Source organism: Lacerta agilis, chromosome 3 (genome assembly GCF_009819535.1).
Source record: "Lacerta agilis isolate rLacAgi1 chromosome 3, rLacAgi1.pri, whole genome shotgun sequence".
NCBI lineage: Eukaryota > Metazoa > Chordata > Lepidosauria > Squamata > Lacertidae > Lacerta > Lacerta agilis.
The window spans coordinates 80,891,303-80,906,425 of record NC_046314.1 but is presented as its reverse complement, the minus strand read 5'-3'; positions in this window follow the sequence as shown (position 1 = coordinate 80,906,425).

Genomic DNA, 15,123 nt, shown 5'->3' with positions numbered 1-15,123 from the left:
GAGTAATTCAAGCCCCTTCGCCACAACAAGGCAGTGATCCATGAAGGGGAATGGAAGATTAAAAAGACAAAATAAAACATTGAACACATATACACAGAGAGTAAGACATTTCTCTCTCTGTGTGTGTGTGTGATTACCACACAGTTCAGGGTTTTGTCTTTTTCTACAAATGAGTTTTGTTTTTCACTGCCATAGCCTCAGCAGCGGAGCATATGCACGCACTGCCCAGGGCGGGCTCGCTCCCGAGGGGGGTGGGGCGCAGAGGGTGCCCTCCCACACACCACAGTTCAGGGTAGGAGAGGGGTGAGGAAGCTGCTGCTCACTCTCCTGCTGCTCTCTCATGTCTGACCCAGCAACGGAGCTGCTGCAGCCGGAAGCGCCTCGCCATGGCTGAGGAGGGCTGCTCTCTGCCGCTGGGTGAGAAGAGTTGCTGCTGCCAGGCGCGAGGTGTGCTGCCCACTCACCTGCCATTTTGTCAAACCCCCTCAGTCATGACACCCAGGGCATGGCGCGCCCACCACACACCCCTTCCTACGCCTCTGCATAGCCTCTAACATTTGTGTATCCCTGAATTTATCCATGCTTACTTGGAAGGACCATTTTGCTTAATGAGGCTTATTCCAAAACTAGGAAGCCTTAACTCATACCCACCTGAAGTCTGAGAATAGATACATTTTCCTACCTCTTATGAACATCCCTTCTGCCAAAGGAAAAGGAAAACCAAAAACATGCATATTTGTACTTTTCATTAACTGAACCAAAGTTCACGGAATAATAGCCGAATGAGCAAGCTGCCTTCATTAAGTTTGGTGGCATGCCCAAAGACAATTTCAAAATATACATCTATCTAGGCTCCCATAGCAGGTTTTAGCTTTCCTTAGACATATTGTATTTATACAATTTAAGTGCAATAATACATTGCCAAACTACTATCATGTTTCAGAATACAGTACACACTACCAAGATTGAGAAATCCAGTAAAGTAATGTGAGGGAGATTGTATTGTGACTGCCAAAGACAGCTTCTTCTCCTGAGAACCAGAACTCACCAGGAGAAACAGGTGCTAATATACTATGTAATTGAAGGGGTGGAGGACACAGAGGAATGTGAGGGTTGAAGAGTCAATATGCTACCAAGCGACTATCTCTGTGTTGAGCATCAACATAAGCTTCAATCCCAAGAACTCGCATGGTAAGCATAGGGGGGTCACTTGCATATAACACCGACAACTGGGAAACAATGGCCTGTGAGCGCACCTTTACCAAAGGTGCCATGGGTTTTGAAGACACTTGAACTCAGGCGCAAAGAGGAAGGCACGCTTGGCAAACCCTCACCATGATCAATTCCCACCTGTAAACCTATGTCCCCACTGTGGAAGGATAGTCACTTACGGACTCACTGTTAAGACTGTGCTCGTGGAAGACAATCTTGCTCAGCTACGAGTGATCACCAAAGAAGAAGAAGAAGAAGCCAAAATGTAGAAAGTGCATCACCAACAAAGAGGGCAGGTGAGGGTTCAATTTGCATGCAATTTGCATATGTTGATTCATATGCATAGATGCAAACTTAGAAATAACCACAATGATTTAAATAGAAATACAATGCACCTCGCTGTAGCTATGGCCAGGTGATCTATTTGCCTGCTCAGTCTGCTGCCCAGGTGCCCCAGTGTTGATGGGCAACTTCAAGGCTCCTGCTTTCCATTCTTATGACTCTTTATCATTAAACCAGACTTGGACCGGGCAGTGCTTCAGACAGATGACGCCTTCAAATAGATTCCTGTGTTTTGTAAATAGGACTCAAGCCACCCTAGCTAAGGAGGACTTATGAGACACTTCCTCCTAAACCGCAACATCCCACCCATCCAAAAAATTTAATAGGCCAGCTTCAGAAACATCCTCTGGCACAGTGCAAAGAGCACCCACTGGAGGTTCGGAGCAAGATGCCCTTTTGCAGAACCACCTTCTGCCCATACCTATTGAAACTATTCTCAGCTGCTACTTTGGCTGGATGGGTAGGTAAAGTGTTGAGCAAGGCCTAGCAGCTGTAAGCGCAAGGACAGCTGGAATATTTAACAGACCTAGAGGCTGTCTGCAAAAGCTGCAAATAACCAATCTGGGTTGTAGCTCAGTCTATAGCAACCAGACATGTGGGAGAGGAAGGAGGCTGTCTGGAGACATGGTGTGCTTGTAAGCAGAGACTGGACATGAGTAGTTTCCAGGGCAGCAAGATCAACCTCCAGCCCCACAGAGGATGGAGATTCACATTTGCTCCGCATTTGACACAGGAGTTGTGTTAATTGTATGCTACAGCTCAGACAACAGAAAACTTGTTTCTAAGGTTCTTAGTTTTGGGGCAGCCTCTGAACTGCTGGAGAATCTCCCCTCCCAATTTTCACTGGCTGAAGATAGGGGGTAGGGAATTTCCAGAGCAACATTGTCCCAGCCCAATTTAGTATTACTGAAGGAACCAGTGGGTCTGGGCCCTACTCCATCCAGTCCACATTGCCCATTGCTTATTTCATCCCACCAGTATAAACTGACAACATACCATATATACTTGAGTATAAGCCTAGTTTTTTAGCACACTTTTTGTGCTTTAAAAGCTGCCCTCGGCTTATACTCAAGTCAACCATTCCTTAAGAAGCGTACAAGAATGGCGGTTCTTTACTCTCCCCAGGCAGCTTGTTCCATTCCTGAACTGCTCGCATAAATGCAAACTTTAGACCCCAGAAGGCAGAAAGCCTATCAGTTAAGGAAGTATTAAAACCCCACAGGTGCTCACTTTCCCTGGCTCCTGCTTAAACAGGACAGGATCCCAGCCTTCTCTGTATAACACAAGGGAACATTGCGCTGTGAGTTAAACCACAGAGCCCTAGGGCTTGCTGATCAGAAGAATGGCGGTTCGAAACCCTGCGATGGGGTGAGCTCCACAGCAGCAAAGTTCCTCCTCTACCACAGTGGCAAAGGTGAACCGGCTTATACTTGAGTCAATAAGCTTTCCCACATTTTTGTAGGGAAATTAGGTGCCTCGGCTTATATTTGGGTCGACTTATACTCGAGTATATACGGTAATTTCATTTGGCATTAACTGAGCTGGAATTGATCAGTTCTCCAGTGAAACAATGCATACAAACATGCATATACTGGTGCAAGTTGTGCATTAAAATGCATATATTTGCAAGAATAGCACATACAAATGCATTATGGTTGGAAAAAATTGTTTTGGAAAAATGTGTTGATTGGGCAAAATTGCACACAAACCTATCTGCATTAGGATAAATTTACAGTTAAATGCTGATTAATTTTCATGAGGACTTTTGTTGTTTTTTTTAAAGGAAAATCACAAACTGATGTGGAAATGTGGAGAGAACTGAATTTAACATTGGAAAAAATGAGAAACAGATTAACAGATTTTCCCATCCCTATCTTTAATGTAGGCATCCTGTACTATAGAAGAGTTTGGATTTGATATCCAGCTTTATCACTACCCAAAGGAGTCTCAAAGTGGCTAACATTCTCCTTTCCCTTCCTCCCCCACAACACACACTCTGTGAGGTGAGAGGGGCTGAGAGACTTCAAAGAAGTGTAACTAGCCCAAGGTCACTCAGTAGCTGCATGTGAAGGAGCGGAGGCGCAAACCCGGTTCACCAGATTACGAGTCTACTGCTCTTAACCACTACACCACACTGGCTCTCAGTAGACCTATAGCAGGACCATAGACCTGCTCTAGGTGTTATAAAAAAAAGTATGCCAGGAAAACTGGATTGGTGTACTCTAGGAATGTTTCCTAATTAAAGCATGTGAACTATTACAATGCCCTCCATTCCGCCTGCCACCACTTCTAGAGGTTGTGCCAGTGCAGCCTTCGCCAGCTTGATGTCTTCCAGATGCTCTGCAGCCTGGTCCCAGTCATTCCTAGCCTGCATGCTGTCTTGTATGCCACAAACTGCCTGGAGCAAAATTCTTGGTATGCAGTCAACACCTATCCTGTGGGCACCTCCTTCAGCAGCCAAAGTACCATAAGGCAACTCATACCGTTCCCCATTCAGCAGTCTTCAAAGACCCATAGCTCACCTCTTTTACAGTGTGTTGGATGCAAGGACTGTTGGGAAGGGTATGAAGTGGTCTACAGGTCAACCCAGGGTGGGTCAACCTGATGCCCTCTAGATATGAGCCACGGGGCAGATGGAAGGGGCTGTCATTTGGCTATTGTGAGTGCATATCCCTTGCAGCCATCTGCTCATAGGAAAACTGAAAGCAATAACAGCTGCCTCGGTAGTTAGGTTCTGAAAACTTCTAGGAAAGCTTTGGGTGGAATTATTATTTCCCAGTGAATGTTACTTTCTCTCTAGTGAGTCAATAGTGAGTATCTGGGATGTATGACTTTTCTGCATCTACTCACGCAAGTCTGTAGGAGCAATTTGTTTAGGTCATCGTCTGACCTCATCGGAAAGTAGACACCACCACCGTCTCAAACTACATTTGCTGGTTCATCAGAGTCCTATTTCAAGTGCTAGACCAGAAACCACAAGACAGTCAGTGCTTACTAGTCTCAAGTGCAGGACAGATCCTGTCGGAAGTGACACTTGAACTTTGCCCAGGAATTGTCAATCTGGTATTAACAGGAAATCTGAAGCAAACTATATCAAATGAAGTGTTGGGGTTAGATTTATGGGTCAACTAAATAAATGTAATTCAGAAATGTGACTTGTACAGGCTCTGAACCAAGAGGATACCACAGTGCATTAGATTGATTAGACTTGGACTGTGTCCCCTGTGACCTAGTTTTTGAAGCCTAGGGATGGAAATATGAGAACTGCTGACTTCCTCCTCCCAAGAAATATTTGTATGGCAGCATTACTGGGGGTGGATCCTTCTTGTTGCAATATCCACAGTATTAGTAGGAAGCCAGTTTCTCCACCCATCTTTTACGGTATTGTTATTGAATATTTTTGGTCCTTAGAACAGAGAGCCAGATATCTAACAAGTCCTACAGACCTCTATTCCCCAAACATCTGCAACCAAGGAAATCATTTTTGAGGCTCAATTCTCCTTCCATATCAACTACCTGGCCAGATGCAAAGTGTGAGCAGATGCCAGCATGAATTAATCATGTTTCTCTCTATGGGCTTTAGTTACACATTTTCTCCTTTATCCTGGAGCCAGTAATGCAGCTGCCTCCTCCCTGCAGATGAGTGCACTTGGCTCTTTCCTCAAACTTATGTCTCTTCTTTGCCTCACTGAGTCTTGCGTACAGCTGATCTAACTGTTTAGATGCTGAAGATGACCGATAAGAAGCTTGCCTTCCCCTACCACCCTTCTATGGTAATGATGCACTCTAAAGATTGCAGAATCTTTGAAATGTCAGGCAGTGCCCCCTCTGGTGCACTTATTCTATTCTGTTACACTGGGTTTCTCTTCAGACACTTCCTTGCTTCATTTTCCTTGTTTAGTTTGGCTCTGGGCATCTTTAGAACTAAACATTACAGGGAATAAGGAGAGATCAGTTTATTCCAGAAAGCAATGAAGTAAGTCTAACTTACATCTGTACTGGAGAGGGTAATGAGCTGGTTAAAATTAATTACAGGCAAGACTGTAAGTACAGTGAGTTCAGTTTGGTCAATATATTCCCTTGGATGCATTCTCCAAGCCACTTCACCCAGCAGCCTTCTGGCTTTGTAGTAAGAATAACAGCATCACGTTGATTCTTTTATCTACAATCTCTTTGCAAAGTACAAGCATCTAATAGCAGAGCCGTAGCTATGTGATCTTGCGTCCCTGGCAGAACCATCGAGATTGCACCCCCTAGGGACCCCGCATATCATACAAAGACCCTCTATGTATTTAAAACCTTTTTTATGAGGCAATAGTTGATATTTTTATTTATAGACATACAGTATTTATGAACATATTTTAGCCGGTTTTGCGCCCCGCCCCCCTGCCTGCACCCCTTGAGGGGGCCTTCCTCACCACCCCCTAGCTACGGCCCTGTCTATCAGTCAATTACTACAGCACACCCAGAAAGAATATACAGGCCATGTTGTTGTTGTTTAGTTGTTTAGTCGTTTAGTCATGTCCGACTCTTCGTGACCCCATGGACCAGAGCATGCCAGGCACTCCTGTCTTCCACTGCTTCCTGCAGTTTGGTCAACCTCATGTTGGTAGCTTCAAGAACACTGTCCAACCATCTCATCCTCTGTCGTCCCCTTCTCCTTGTGCCCTCCATCTTCCCCAACATCAGGGTCTTTTCCAGGGAGTCTTCTCTTCTCTTTTTTTTTTTATAGAAATTTTATTATTTTCCATTAAAACAAAGAAAAACATAGCATAAACATAAACACCATAAAAACACAATACATAAACACAATAAAAACAATAACAATATAAACAAACATAAAGAAAAACATATACTAACCTTAACCAACACTTATCTTTGTAATTTTCTTATTGCATTCTTCTCTATTCAGGGGACTTCCCCTGTTCCCTCCACTGTCTTCAAAATCGTATATATGTTATAGGTAGCTTTATATCTTATTCCATTAACATTTACTATATTTCTTGATACACTTAGCTTTACTTAATCAAATATAGATCATAACTTAAACATAAAAATCTTAAAATACTTTTTAACAATTAAATCATTCATACAAAAAATTTCTTCTAAACAGTTTTAACTAACATAACCCTGCTAAAGCCAATCTTCTGCTTAATTCTGCTCAAATATTCAATTTTACAGATTTAACTAAATAGTCTTTAAATTTTTTCCAATCCTGCGACACCTTCTCCTCCCTCTGGTCTCGGATTCTGGCGGTCAGTTCTGCGAGTTCCATGTAGTCCATTAGCTTCATCTGCCATTCTTCCACTGTTGGGATCTCTTCACCTTTCCAGGTTCTTGCCAATAAAATTCTAGCCACTGTTGTGGCATACATAAAAAATACTCTGTCCTGACTGGGTATCTCTTCATTGGTCATGCTCAAGAGAAATGCCTCTGGTTTCTTACTAAAGGTAATTTTCATTACCTTTTTAAGCTCATTATAAATCTTATCCCAGAAAGCATTTACCCCTGGACACGACCACCACATATGAAAAAAGGTACCTTTCGTATGTTTACATTTCCAGCACACATCTGACATTTTAGTATTCATCTTAGCTATCTTAACTGGTGTCAGATACCATCTGTATACCATTTTCATTATGTTTTCTCTTAAACTGTTACAAGCAGTAAATTTGATACCTTTCTGCCACAATCTCTCCCAGTCATCCATCATAATATTATGTCCCACATCTTTCGCCCAATCTAACATTGTCGATTTAACCAGTTCATCTTTCGTATGCCACTCTAGCAACAAATTGTACATCTTGGAAAGGTTTTTAGAGTTCGATTCGATCAGTTCTGTTTCCAGTTGGAGTCTTCTCTTCTCATGAGGTGGCCAAATTATTGGAGCCTCAGCTTCAGGATCTGTCCTTCCAGTGAGCACTCAGGGCTGATTTCCTTAAGAATGGATAGGTTTGATCTTCTTGCAGTCCATGGGACTCTCAAGACTCTCCTCCAGCACCATAATTCAAAAGCATCAATTCTTCGGCGATCAGCCTTCTTTATGGTCCAGCTCTCACTTCCGTACATCACTACTGGGAAAACCACAGCTTTAACTATACAAACCTTTGTCGGCAAGGTGATGTCTCTGCTTTTTAAGATGCTGTCTAGGTTTGTCATTGCTTTCCTCCCAAGAAACACGTGTCTTTTAATTTCGTGACTGCTGTCACCATCTGCTGTGATCATGGAACCCAAGAAAGTAAATTTTTTCACCGCCTCCATTTCTTCCACTTCTATTATGCCAGGAGGTGATGGGACCAGTGGCCATGATCTTAGTTTTTTTGATGTTGAGCTTCATACCATATTTTGCGCTCTCCTCTTTCACCTTCACTAAAAGGTTCTTTAATTCCTTCTCACTTTCTGCCATCAAGGTTGTGTCATCTGCATATCTGAGGTTGTTGATATTTCTCTGGCAATCTTAATTCCAGTTTGGGATTCATCCAGTCCAGCCTTTCGCATGATGAATAATATAATATGGATGTCTCGTACACCCTAGGTATTGTGGTTGCTGACCTTGAGCCAGACATCCTGGAGAGTGAAGTCAAATGGGCCTTAGAAAGCACTGCTAATAACAAGGCCAGTGGGAGTGATGGTATTCCAGCTGAACTATTTAAAATTTTAAAAGATGATGCTGTTAAGGTGATACACTCAATATGCCAGCAAGTTTGGAAAACTCAGCAGTGGCCAGAGGATTGGAGAAGATCAGTCTACATCTCAATCCCAAAGTAGGGCAGTGCCAAAGAATGCTCCAACTACTGCACAATTGTGCTCATTTCACATGCTAGCAAGGCCATAACACTTCAGGCCCAACCACATGTTACACACAAGCACTCATAATATGCATTTGAAAGCTGTTGGGGTGGGTGAACAGCAGTCTGGAATGCAGAAAGAGCAAGTAGAAAGGGTTAAGCAGTTTCAGCCTGTCTATCCCTTCTCTGCTACCAGTCACCTTTTCAGAAGTGGAGTTCTTCTTCAAAAAGGAGCCATGGTACACTTACCCTCGTTTGATATATTATTGAGAGGAGCCCTTGTTAGCCCCTGTCTCAAATTAACAGCATCATATTGGTGCTGTGAGTTAGGACTGTTCTGATTACTCTGAACAGTTTTGCAAACAAAAAAACAAACAAACCCAAAACAAGTTCTTCTGATAGGGGCCAGGGATTTAACAAGATTATACTAATGTTCCTGGATAGCTTTTCCAGTTTTTGGAATGCAGTTTCCATCTAACAGGAATTGACAGGGCTAGAGCTGGAAACGCACAGCTCTATGTACAGTACAAGGGCTACAGGGCAGGGTAGTTTTCTAGGAAATAACAAGATCCTGGATACTGGAGTAGCTCTGTCCAGTCAGGCTGGCCATTGGTCATTCTTACCAGGAAGGAGTCTTGGAGTCAGATTTGGAGTCTGCCTGGGCAGTGACAATGTTCACTAGCTCAGGAGCAGCTTGTTCTCTCACCCGTCTCCAGTCTCACTTTTCATGGCTGCCTCTGGCACAATCAAGAGTCCAAGGAAGGTGACACTATCCAGCTAATGCAGGGGGTAACCTCAAGCCTGGAGGCCAAACATGGCTGTTTGAGCTTCTCTGCCTGACTCCCAGGACTTTCCACAGGCCATACCTCATCCCCTGTCCATAGCCCTCACTGTGCTTCCTCCACACCTTCCTCTACATTTTGCTTTTTGGCCTGGCTAGAATGTGTCCTTTCACAGTAATAATGCTTTTGCTTGCCCAGATGGACATAGGTATGTATAGAAACCTCTGGTTTCTTTATGGTTGGGCTGTAACCTAGTGTACAGTCACATCCATTGGGCCACCCCATCAATGGCATGCACAATTATCCTCCAAAATCAGTGGATTCAAAAAGCAAACAAGAGACTTGAAGTTATATTCCTTTAACTAAGTGTGCAGCCAGAGAGTCCTGAGCAGCAGCAGCACTGATGTATTCACAGCAACATGTTACCAAGCACACAGCGAAACCATTTCGTTTTCTTTTGCCCCCCCCCCCCCCAGCTGCAGTGAGTTGCCTGGAAGACATGATTTCACACATTGCACTCAAAGACCCATGTCTGATAAAGTGAGGTCAAAGCCTGGTCCTTAAAACTGTTATCCTCAGTGGGGTCTGGAAGGATCGTCACCAACTTCCCCCTTGCGTGTGTCAGTGATCTTTAGAATCTGAGTGAGCCGTTGAGCCTGACATCATTCTCCATGTGCAACTTGGCAGAAAGGCCCAGGGTGAGGCCTGGAGACGCTTTTGGGCTGAGGATAAACAGCCCTTGGAGAGTCTATAGGCTTCTGCATCATTTATCTGCTGGACGGGCTCTCTAGTCTGCTCTGGGAAAATCTCATATTTACACTGATCTGTTCAATCGGGTCAATCCAAGCACTCTGCGCTAAGCACCCCTTCAATTGTGTGACAAAGAAAGTTACATCTTTCAGCACTTTGGAATAAGCCCCTCACTGCTTCAGATAAAATATATTAAGTAATTTGACATGGGGATTCTTATGCTTTAATTGCTTAATTACTCGTTGGAGTAGCTGCATTTTAGGAACCGTCCAGCTGTCAGCGTTCTCCAGTGAACAGGGTCCTTTTCTGGTTACCAGAACGGTAACTTGCTGGCATGCTTGGCACCCACAATTTTTAGTTGTGCCAGCTTCATGCTGACTGCAGCTAGTTCCAACAAACAAGCAAGGTCAGCAGGTGAGAATAGCAACCGTCACAGAAAGCCTGCAATGGTAGAACCAATGCCTCTGATAACTTCTTTCATGAATGATCCCTGTGTCACCTCCAGTTTTGTTGCAACTATCAGTGGTCAAACACAGTGCAAGGAAGCATCCCTACACTGCCTCTTGCCTCTTAGCCTCATCAAAAATCTTGTACTGGCAGGCTTCATTGCATTTCCAATGCAAATGTGAAGTGGATATTCAATTGCTTAACCATGCATCCAGATAGATAGAGCATCACCGTGAAGAGCAGAGTAAAAGTACTCAGTTTATTGCCAACTGACCATAAGACCATAAGAAGAGCTTTCTGCATCAGGCCAATGGTCCATCTAGTCCAGCATCCTGTTCTCACAGTGGCCAACCAGATCCCTGTAGGAAGCCCGCAAGCAGGACTCGGGCACAAGAGCTCACTCCCCTCCTGTGGTTTCCAGCAACTGGTTTTCAGAAGCGTTACTGCCTCCAACTGTGGAGACAGAGCATAGCTATCATGGCAAGTAGCTGCTGATAGCCTTTCCCTCCATGAATTTGTTGAATCCTCTTTTAAACCCATCCAAGTTTGTGGCCATCACTACCTCCAGTGGGAGAGAGTTCCATAGTTTAACTATGCACTGCATGAAGAAGTACTTTATTTTATCTCTTCTGACTCTTCCAGCATTCTACTGCACTGGATATCCACAAGTTTCTAGTGTGGAAGAAAAGGGTTTCTTTACTCTCTTTCTCTTTGCTATATGTAATTTTATAAAACTTCTGTCATGTCACCTCTTACTCACCTTTTCTCTAAAAAGTTTCAAAAACCACAATCTTTCTTCATAGAGGAGTCACAGAGTGGGAAACCAAGGATTTTGGCTGGTGTAATAATCAGATAGCGGTTTAACCACAATCTGGTAAGCGTGCATGCCACTGTCAGCTCTTAAAGAAAACAACAAATACAGCAGCATTATTTGGGGCCACTATTTACAATATTATATAGTGATATTGAAGGGACTGAGTATTTAACTGAGAAATTTTAAGATGGAGGATATTTTGTAAACATTACAGTGGACACTCAGGTTGTGAATGTGATCCATGCAGGAGGCACGTTCGCAACCCGCAGCATTCGCAACCCGCAGCGCCGCTTCTGCACACGCGCGGGTCATGATTCAGCGCTTCTGTGCATGCGCAAGTGCCGAAACCCGGAAGTAACCTGTTCCAGTACTTCCAGGTTCGGCGCGAGCACATCCCGAAGAAACATAACCCACAGCGTTCACAACATGAGGTATGACTGTACACTTCCACAAGGAACAAATTCTGCTATGCTTTAACCAGCATTATCTTACTCAGCATATGCCTTCAAACACTGTGTTCAATATTTATATCCTGATTTCTGTAGGTGCTGTAGTAACACAGCAGTGAAAAAGAATAAAGTGCAAGAAAACAGGCCCAATTTTAGAGAATAAAGGTAAATCTCACATGCAATTGAAAACTACAGAAGGGAAGCAATTAAAATAAAAGTTGCCCAGGTTCCACACATCACTGTCTAAACACTACTTGGAATTTTACAACCAAACAAAAAAAATTAATGGCAATTCATCCCATTCAGAAGATGGTACCTCTTGTGCTTGAGTGCCCCCTATCTTGTTATGCCATTCTAGGGGGATTCAGCAAGGGAAAGTACAAACTGTTGAATCACTAACTTCTCGTAACATGGAATCAAAGTTCAAAAATGATTCGGGGGGGGGGGAGTCTTAGTGGTTCATACCCATGAAAACCACCTACACCCCTCCTTTTGAAATCTCACTTTTCCCTGGAAATGTTAATTGACCAAGCAAATTTCTCATTTCTTCCATAGAATGTTGTGGTTTTTATGGAAGTAGGAAGAAGAAGAAGAAGAAGAAGAAGAGTTTGGATTTGATATCCCGCTTTTCACTACCCGAAGGAGTCTCAAAGCGGCTAACATTCTCCTTTCCCTTCCTCCCCCACAACAAACACTCTGTGGGGTGAGTGGGGCTGAGAGACTTCAGAGAAGTGTGACTAGCCCAAGGTCACCCAGCAGCTGCATGTGGAGGAGTGGAGACACGAACCCGGTTCCCCAGATAACGAGTCTACCGCTCTTAACCACTACACCACACTGGCTCTCCAGGAAGGAATCTGCATCATTCTCTTGCTATAATCTGAATAACTGCTCCACCGATCTATCTTGGTAGTTCCAGACTTGCATTCATTTGGTTCAGAAATTCCATTAAAAAAAAAAATCCCCATCAACGGAACAGAAATCACATACTGAATTCACACCAGCAAATTTCTTCTGTCAGCAATCTGACATGTAATTAAGATACAACAGAAATTCCCATGTCAAACTGCATACAAGAAACAAAGGTGTCTTCCTGAGGTTTATGCACATTTATCCACATTTAGCTTTCCTCTGCCCTTTCCAGGCATGGCCCACACTTTAAACTTCTGTGTCTGAGCACTTTTTTCCTTCTTCTACTTGAGCTTTCCCTGTGAAAACCCGCTCTTTAAAGCTGAATAGGAACAAATGGCAATCCTCTCAAAACCCTAGCTGACGTTTGCTCTTCTTGAGCACTAAAGAGTGGGTTTTCATGTATCAATAAGGTAAACTTACCACCTTGCTCCCAGAGGTACATGTGCTGTTGGGGAATAGGGAACACGTGGCTCTTCAGATGCTGCATGGTAAATACATTGGTGGATACATGCAGCATCTGGAGAGCCACGTGTTCCCAAAAGCACAAGTTCAGTAAAACCCAGTGTTACTTACTTCTGAGTAGACATGCAGTGGATAGCAACCTAAACAATGTGTTTCTAGAGTAATTATTCCCCTCCCAGAGCTATTTGACTGCAGCAAAATATGTTTATGTTTGAGAAACATCTATCTTTCCCAACCCTGACCCAGAAATGAAATCCATCCCGCTGCCTTTAGCTGCATGTTTCTACAACAATCTTTCCTTATTTCCAGGCAACATGTCCACAGCGGCCTTTGACGTAGTGATATTCCCAAACAAAAGGCTGGGGATTGACTGAACTGGTCAATGACTTCCAGCTAGATGTGTCTCCCCACAAAGTTGCCTTGTGGACAGTCTGAACCCTCCAAGAGAGTCTGAGCAGCTAGAATGAATGAAGAGAATAAGAACCACACCACAGTGGTTTGGTCTTTGTTAGACAGAGTCATAGTCAGCCCACAAGCCACATCCTTGCATTTCAACCTTAGTGATTCTGGTTGGATCGTCCTATGTTCTGCCAGAGATGGAGAAGGGGGACAATACAACTCTGACATCAGACATAGCACAGTCAACACAAAGAGATAGTTAACCTGATGAAATGAAAGATCACAAATCAGGCCTAAATCTTTCTGTTGCTTGTGTTCCCGTTAAGCCATGTGCAAATCATGCCCATTTTGCCACATTTGTTAAGCCCATGGTGGCAAGTTTCCATAATGTGCACTCCTCTCAAATGACTTTGGAAAAGTGATAGTGTAGGACATTTGCTATGCATTAAAGCAGTCCTCAATTTATTAATAATTTTATCCATTTCACACTGACTGCTCAGAGAGCACTGCTTCCCAAATACAGGAAGTAAAGACTTTTCTGCTTGGCAGTAGCCAGGGCTCTGCTGATGTTTTGTGGCCTTTTGTGGGCACTATGATCTAGGAATATTATGGATACTTCAAAGAAGAACAACCAATATGGTAATGTTTTATTCCAAGTGACTGTGTATATCTAACGCAGGTGGAAAGGCTGGACACAACATGAGTAATCCCCTTTTAAACAAATAAAATTGTGCAAAAAACCATAGAAAGGAAAAGGGAGAATGAAGACTAGGTGTTGGTATTAGTTAGATGGTGTATGTTAGAAGTAATGGAAGAAGCAGCCAAGGGAATTTTGGAGTCTCATTTACAAGAGCTTACATAGATAGTCTGAGGCCTGGGAAATATTCCCTCTCCCAGAGCTACAATTCTCAGAGTGATTCAATAATCAATCCCTGTTCACAGGGAACTCTTAAAATTGTAGTTCTGTGAGCAGAATAGAGATCTTCTAACGACCCTCAGAACCCTTAACAAACTACAGTTCGCATCATACTTTGAGGGGAAGCCATGACAGTTAAAGTGGTATAAGAATGCTTTAAATGTAAGTTGCTGGTGTGCCCTGAGAGGGTTTGAATCTCCCTCAGTGAATAACCAGGGATTTAATGGCACTACTCTAGCATTAATATTGCTCTCAGCATTTATCCCGCTCGTAAAATAACCTATTGGCCATTATTATATATGTATTACTGTACGGCAAGCCCACCTTACTGTTAGCTACTGGATCAAATTGTCCTGCTTATAATTTAAATTGAAAGGAGAATGTATCATTTTTTTCCCTCCAGGTCTCAGTAAACTTGCCTCACTACTATTAAACTCCGGGGCAGCCCAAGCTCTTTCGACTTTCAGAGACACAAGGGAGGAGGTTAGAAGGGCAAGCTGTCTTTGGGGAGCAGTTTTCACCACATCTGCCCTTCTCAGCCAACCCAGATCCAACTCAAAATGTACCTCTGGCAAATTGCCCTCAGGCCACAAAAAACAATTCCCTTGGAGCTACTCCTAATTGGTGGTTTCCTCCCTGCTTAACTGGATTGCTTCATCTTGTTCCTTCACTCCTGGTTTACGGGCTTCTTTTTTATGGGCCCTTGAGGATGTTGGGCTTGCCCCACTTCTCTCATTTATTTAGAGGGAGGGGAGACACTCCACAATGCAGGTTCTGGTGTTTTCTCTCTCCCTCTTTCTCCACCTTAATTGGTACCCAGAGCATGGGAGCAACATAAGCTCAATTATAAAAT